This window comes from Homalodisca vitripennis, chromosome 1 (genome assembly GCF_021130785.1).
Source record: "Homalodisca vitripennis isolate AUS2020 chromosome 1, UT_GWSS_2.1, whole genome shotgun sequence".
NCBI classification, from domain to species: domain Eukaryota; kingdom Metazoa; phylum Arthropoda; class Insecta; order Hemiptera; family Cicadellidae; genus Homalodisca; species Homalodisca vitripennis.
In genome coordinates this window covers 204,161,909-204,170,233 of record NC_060207.1, presented here as the reverse complement: position 1 = coordinate 204,170,233, position 8,325 = coordinate 204,161,909, and positions in this window count along the sequence as shown.

Below are 8,325 nucleotides of genomic sequence, written 5' to 3'. Positions count from 1 at the left end.
AATAAAGTTAATTCTATGCGGAATACGATCAATTTTAATTATGGTAGAAAATGGCACTTATGAAACCCATTGATTCTAGAAGAAAAAACATTAGATGCTCCTCTTATTTGCAATACAGCTCACTTATTTTACGTGCAAAAGACTTTTAATAGTGGCTCATTGTAAAGCTTATTTCAAGCACTACAAAAAACGACTTTTTTATTAGGAATGCCTAAAATGCATCTCCTTGCCGTTAGATGGCATGACCACATCGATTAAAATTTTAGACAAATAAAAAACGGCTTTGATTTTTAATATCTAGCTTATATATTACACTTAGAATACTTTATAAAAAAAACCAAATTATTTATTTATTTACCTGCTAAAATTTTGTTCTTGTATAAAATTTTTCGATAAAAACGTAGTCTATATTTTTAAAGATATTTGCAAAAATCCGATGAAAAACGTGAAAAAAAAATTGCGAATTTTCATTTGCCAATAACTTGAAAAGGTATTGGATTTTTCAAAAAACTTTATAAGATAATTTTTTGCTCTAAAAATTAAGCTTTCTATCGGTATTCGACGTTATTTTTGAAAAAAGAAAAAATTCACCCTCGAGAAGGTGGTGGGCAAACCACCCCACAGGGTGGTTGCGGAGTTCTAAATCATTTTCACTTTTGAAGTTAAGGTTAAGATGAACCTAATTCCAAAACTTGTTTGTATTGCAATTCGATTCACAGTAAAAAAATTCCGGAGCAATAATGCTTCAATGACTGCACTATTTTAATCTGTTTTCATTTTTACTTTTATTTAGCCTTTCGCTAACGTCAGTTTCAGTTTGTTCATCAAGTGTTTCGTCTCCATCAGTGCTTCATCTTCTTCAGAAAATATCTTCAGTTACGTCTTCATCAAAATGTTCAGGATCTTTCTTTTATCTATTTCTTCAGGTAGTAATTCTTCGTCCAAAATTTCTTCATTCTCAGTATTGATTGTTTTCTTCACTGTTAGGTATATACAGTACCATTTTGTATCTAAAGGACCTCAACCAAAGACATAGCTTTTGGGAATCCAGATTAATATGTCAACATCAGTACAGTGAAAAAAGAAATACAACATGCAATGATCAAATAAAACGGACAAACACACTTTTATATATGTGTGCAAAAATGTTACACATGGCCTGGGAAGCAAAACAACGTAAAGTTGGGCATGTATGGGCCTCGTGTATCATTTTTGCATACATCAATAAAAAGGCAAAAATCCCTCAATAAACAAGAATAAACCTGAATATTCACGTTTGTAATGACATTTTAGACGCATATTCGGACAATAATCACACTTGGCCTGGGGGGTTTGATCAAAAAATGTCTAATATGGTGGCAGTCAATGTGTTTAAAGGGAACCATAGAGTTGATTTTGGCTAAAAAGAAATCAATTTTTGATTTATTGCATTTGTGTTCCCATATGTTTAGAAACAATTTACTGCTAATTTCATGAAAATCAGTAAAGTAAATCAGTATTTATAACGTAATTTGTATCAGCACATTTTAAAATCACAGCTGGAAAGATACTATATTCCATACACATCCAGTTTACTGATAAGGCTATTACTTTCACAAACATGTATATCTGTTTTTTTTCATGTTGTTTCACACACATAGACACTTTGGTGTGCACCAAGATGGGAGGTTTTAGTCCCTATAGTATAATAACTACGGGTTACTGCCATCAAATTAAACAACGGTTCCAATCAAAGTGGTTAGATTACTTCCTCAGGCCCATCCTGTATATATAATCTTACTGCCGACAATGACACATATGTACCTTTACTTCTTTGTTTGAAGTTTATTTTTGACGATGGAAGGATTGTGAAGGAAACAGAATTTTTCCAGACATTTGCCATCGTTTAGTGAAACAAAAAATCAGTAACACTACGTTTCGAGATCTTCAATACATAGTTCTTCAACTCAGACAAAGATGTAAGTACAAATTTGTGATAAGAGGAAAATTAATAATTCTTATGAGATTTAAATGATTGTAATCGATATCTTGAAATCATTCGAGATACAAAAAATTGTTAACTATAACAATAATATTTGCAAATATTATATACATTCCAGAACAGTTTTTATTTGTCCTCTAGTTCCACACATAACAAAGTTATGAATTTTTAAACAACAAGCATATTGGAATGAAATGATTTACCAAGCTGGGCAACAAATTTAGCTGAGATATTTATAAGATCCTTTTTGGTAGCAAGTTTCAACTGTTTGAGCTTTTTTGGGGCAGTTATTGTTTACACAAGCTGTATTATATAGCATACTAGCTGTTTCCCGCGGCTTCGCACGCTTTTCGTAAGCTTTGCCCGTGTATGTGTTCAAGTGAATTATATTTCCAACGACGATGTAGAGTTTGTATTGTTGCCACGATCAAGAAAATCTGTCTAAAGTGTATGTTTATAGCCATTGTCCACGTACATGTACTCGTACTTTATTATAAAGTGGTCTAACACTCAAGCTTTAAGTTCAAGCAGAAATGTATTTTGAAGACAAATATACATCAAAGCTTAGCGCCTTCAAATAGTTTTTCGCTATTTAATATACTTAACTATCTCGTAATCGCAGTTTATAGTGTACAGGCGCTTTAAAAACTTTTAACTTTTGCAGTGCCGCCTGGTGGCGAGATACATCAATAGGCATAGCATATAAACCTTCTCCATCGAAAAATACATATACATACAAATTTTCATAATAATCAGTCAAATAGTTTACGATTCTATAAAGGACATACATACAAACATTCATTTTTTGATATATAGATATAATACATTTGTAAAAATGGCAATATCCTAATTTAATTTCAATAAAGATTAAATTACTGTACTTACAAAAAGTATTTGTTCCCAACTGGACTCAAATCTAGATCTCTCACTTGCTGGGTGAGCATGCTACCAGTACACCTTTTTACGATTAAATTATTTTGTCTTTGGCTTTTTCTGTCACATGTTAAGTTAGACTATTGCCATAAACTATAAATTGGAAGGTGGTTTTGGGCCCTGGGTGTCATATTCGACGAGGTTATGTGAATATTTTCCTTAAGTACTATCAGGACAATTTTGATAGGCTGGTTTTGTAAATAAAATCTACTTAAAAGGAACATAAAAATGCACTGTAAATGACACTGCAAACTTCTGCCTCAAAAAAGTCCAATTACTGCAGAGGTGGTAACTAAATGAAAAAAAAAAAAAAAAAAAAATACTTGCACACCAATTCATTGAGACAAAATAAAATGAGGATAGACTATATTACAATCATCTTACCGATTGTAAGAGTTTTAGCACTTTGGATAAATCACATACTGTTGTAATGCATGTCTGATCAAAAGGTAACAGTAATTCTTATAAAAAAATTCACAAGAACCTTACTTTAAAATAAATTTACACCAAGATTATAACAAGAGGTTATTGTGATTACATACAGTAACGGGAGATAAGAGTATTCTGATAGAACGTAAAGCGACTAAAATGTTAGTGACGTAATACGTTCTCAGCTTCTACCAGAATGTTAACTCTCTCTGTTAATGAGCAGGTATCTGCTGACACACCGCACCAAACAGAACCTCAGGTTAGATTGGGTTACGTGCTCTCCTTCTCTTACATTCTCTCAGTATTTAGTAAACACGTTAATTCAATTTATAATCGAAACTTACTTATTTGTAATTTTCTCTAATAATAATGAATGATTTTTATCAAAATAATTCTACAAGGTCACTAGCATTATATTGTGAATTAAATCCATAAAAAATAAAACTATAGTTGAAAATCTAAATTATTTAATAAAGGTTCAGGAATTTGCTCAAAAATTACAAGAAATTGATATTTTCTGGCCTTTTCCCACAAAATTCATTGTTTTAAAATGAGTCCTCATAAAACTGTATATGCCTGTTTTATTTTTAAACAGTGAACAACTTTACCACATCCAGTGGGAGTGATGTTGAATGAAGTTATTTATTATTAGCAGATGGACTGGGAGTATAAAAAAATCTTGATCACAAAATATGTACGATTTTGTTGAGTAATACCCTTAACCAAATAATGTTAAGCTTAATGTTAAGAAATGTAACTGAAATTAGTAAGTGTACAATAATTTAAGCAGTGCTGCAAAAATAATATTGAGTTAGGTAATTATTATTATGGTAATTCTGAGTGGATATCAAAATAATTTTAAGAATTATTTTGGTAGTGTACTCTTATACAATATATTAGATACACTAGTGGATTTAAGTGGAGTTAGGTACTTAATCTTATACAATAACATGAAGATTTTGAGAAAACGCTCAAAGCCAATAATTATTTACAAAATGCAGTTGAGTTGTTACTTGATATACAAGTGGACAAAATAAACAACGAAAATGTTCATGAAGATTTTGAGAAAACGCTCAAAGCCAATTATTTACAAAATACAGTTGAGTTGTTACTTAATATTATAATTAACGTGGACAAAATAAATAACGAAAATGTTCAAGTAACCGAATGTGCTTGAATATGCATTTAAAACACGTGTGAAATCAAAAATTTAAAACATTGCTGCACATTCCAAAATATTGAAAACATTATGAAGCATTTCTTGTCAGATATGCAGTTCTCCAGAGCAAGAGATGTGGGCGAAATTGGAATAAAACACATCATTTGCAAACAGACCAAGTTCTGTTGTAACTTTGTGTTTCGAGGGAATGTTGGACGAATTGTGTTAGAAACCAATACAAGAATCAGCAAACAAACAAGCTCCATGGAGTCTGCTATAACACAATTTGCATCTGAAAGTGACAGAACAAGTTTGCCATTGAGTTTCTTCTATGTTTCGTTTGAGCACGTTTCTCAGTTTCTGATATATCTAGATTATCATTCTTGTCTTTGCAAATTTTAAGTGATAACAACGTTTGTACTTCATTGTTCCTTACAGTTTGTAAATTTTCTCCCTGTACATTACTTGCTTGTATGTGTTCTGCAAGTTTAGTAAAACCTTAGACTATTGTGTGAAAATGAAACCCAGAAAGCGTACGCTTATTTAAATCAAAGGGCAAGTAATCTAAGTAACTGATATTGGAGTTTAAAGCTTTAAACAAGTTGTCAAATTAAAGCTTTGATAGTTACAGTATTTAAAATAGAAGAAAGTTAATATGCTTTTGCAAAAGTCTATCAGCTCTTGTCATGCTCTTATAAATAGTTTATAAAGAGTTTGTGAGTTGCAAAATGTTCAATATCTATCATCTTAAGTAGTTATGCAGTGTAAAATCTTTAACAAAATTGGTATAATTATAAGGATAAAAATTAAACATGTACTTAAAAGAAGGAAAGTTTTATATGATGATTAATTATTATTCAATATAAGGCATTAATACAAAATGTTGAGTTTAGGTCCATTTCCAATCTTTAGCTGCAGTTATGCAACTGATCAATAAAAACACCTCTTCTTAATTACATTTTCTGTAGTCTTAATGTTTATTGTTATTCATATTTGTCAGTTAAACTTTACAAATATTATATTACGTGCAGAAGCTTTTCTTTATCTGGGTTTATTATTTAATGTATTAGCGTCACATATTTTATATATACAACTTATATATTTATATCAACTCATTTATATATACATGAAGAATGTGTGAATTCTCAGACATTGTTTAAATGAATATAAGCACTATCTGGTATATATAATAACCTTAATCTTTAAAAAGTCTGTGAACTAATGAACACAGACAAACTAAAAAATATATGAACTAACTAATACAAACAAATTCATCATTTAAAAATTTGGCTACAGAGTAAAACGTCTTTTTATGAAGTGGTGTCTGAGGAAAGTTTTGAAAGCTCTCACGCTTCAGATTTAAAATTTAAAAAAGTTTCATGGTAGAGTAATAACATCCCTTCTTCTGTAGTTTAAGTCTGTGTATGAGATACTGGAACACTATGGTGTAACAAGTAACCTGTACAATTATTGAGTAATATACTAAAATTATGTTTTTGAAAATCTAGACATTCAAATATGTAAAGGGATAGAAGTGTTACACTTTGTTTGTTGTGAAAATTTGTCTACTAAAATGTGGATTTCAGATTGAATATTGTCCTTACATTCTTTTTCTGAATAAAAACAACTAAGTTTGACTCAGAATTTCCCCAAAACATCACCCAATATCTCAAGTGTGAATATGCATAGGCGTAATTGATTGTTATAGGTATTATAGTTGGTAGTCCCTGCAATAACTTTGACAGCAAAACAGGAGCTTAACTTGCCAGCCAAGTATGACAAAAGATCCCTCCATTTAATATTTTTTTCGACTACCACAGCTAAAAATTTTGACAATGACACTCTTAAGATGCCTTCACATTTTATATTGACATTTGGGCTTTGTAGTGTTGAGAAGTGTATGAGTTGGCTATTGTTGTTATTTAATTATAGTAAACCAATTTTGAGCTAATAACGTTAGTTTTAGACTAGTGTTAAGTTCCTTAACGTCTTTATTCGAGACAACTAGTGTAGTTTTATCGGCAAGGAATATTGTTTTCCTTATAGAGAAAACATGAGGGAGGTCAATGTTGCATAACAAGAAAAGTACAGGTCCTGAGATAGACCCCTGAGGCACACCAGTTACTATCGTATCCCATTTAGATGTATTTACGACTGATGTAAGCAATCCTCTACTTCCTATTATGTAACTACGATGATGACCAGATCCAAGCACTAGGACTGCAATTTTTCTATCAGTAGTTTGTGATTGACATAGTCAAAGGCTTTCAACAAGTCACAAAGCACTGATGATACATAATGCTTTCCTTCCAATAATTGAAGAATCATTAAAAAAAAAACAAAACAAAAAAAACAGCAGATGTCATTGTAGACTGTTAAGGAACCCACACTGGTTATCATTAAGTATATTATTTTTATTGAGGTAACTTAAAAGTTTATGGAGAGATACTTTTTCAACACTTTTTGAAATAACTGAAAGAACAGCGCGATTGGTCGGTAATTAGGTACATTAGTTCTTTCTTTATTTTGATACTTAGGATTTTTATAATGGCAAACTTAAGATGGTTGGGAAAAACTTCATGTAAGAATGACTGGTTGATAAGACAGGATAAGAGCAGAGCAATTTGTAAAGCAGAGATAATTTGTATAACAAAAGTGGGAATCTTATTCCTGAGTGTAGTTTTAAGATTTTGAATATATTGAGGCAACTCAATAGGATCAGTCGGGAAAAGAAACAAGGAAGAATAAAAAAAATATTTGTTGGTTTCAAAAAATTAATAGTAGATGTTTTATCAGTTGAAATATTCTCTGCACCATTTATAAAAAAAAACAAATTAAAAAAGCATTCGTCCTCAATCTATTTTCGCACCAGAGATGTACTGTACTTTTAATTTGCCATGGGCTTTGTTGTTCTTATGACATAAAAAAAATATTTTACAGTAAGCTTGAAAGTGAGATTTTTTTCTAGGTATGTTTTTTAATGTTTTTAAATAAAATGGGTTAGTTTTTATTGGGATTTTAAATCAACTACAGTAAAATGCTATAATTTATTACATCATAAGTGTATTAACTGAAAAGTTAAGGACTTCGACTTTAGTCTCCCTCTAGACAGGATAAAATATGAAATATTGAAATTTCAGAAGTTCAGGCCTTTATCACTTTTTATTTTTGTCGGTTTGGGACTATGAACTACTCTGGTTTTGATCTAACAGGTGGTTCAGTGATCGAATATTCACTATCAAAAAGATGATTGTCCATTAATATATGATATGATTCTGGTTTTTCCTTAGTTTATCTTATCTTATTGATAATAAACTGCAAATTAAAGTTGTGGATAAAGGGATTGGTTAACGGTTAATGAGGTAGTGCCTTAGCAATGAGATGTAAATACATCATAATGTATTTACGTGAAGCATAATTTTGTTCAGAAATTGAGTTCACATGTTTAATATTTTCAGAACACAATGAACTGAGAGATTACGGAGGAAATGATTTCTATTTTACTATCCGGAGGCTACTATTTTAGGAAGAGCTTCTTACCTGGAACCTAAAAAACTGCAGTATTTGAAAGAATAGACTCTATCTAACTTACTGTAAAAATGACATGTAATTATGACGATTGGTTCCTGTTTTCTGCCTCCCAAAAGTAAGCGATGTCGGCGGGAAGGAGGCCACTCTGTCCTTATCTACCTCGTCTGTCTAGACAGTCCCTTCAAATAGACGTAAAATTGTCCTATAAAGCCGGTCTGAGTACGGGCCTGATCAGACGTTAAACAAAAACTAACTATTCAAGGTGGTCGATCGACTCACTGATAAACTGCCC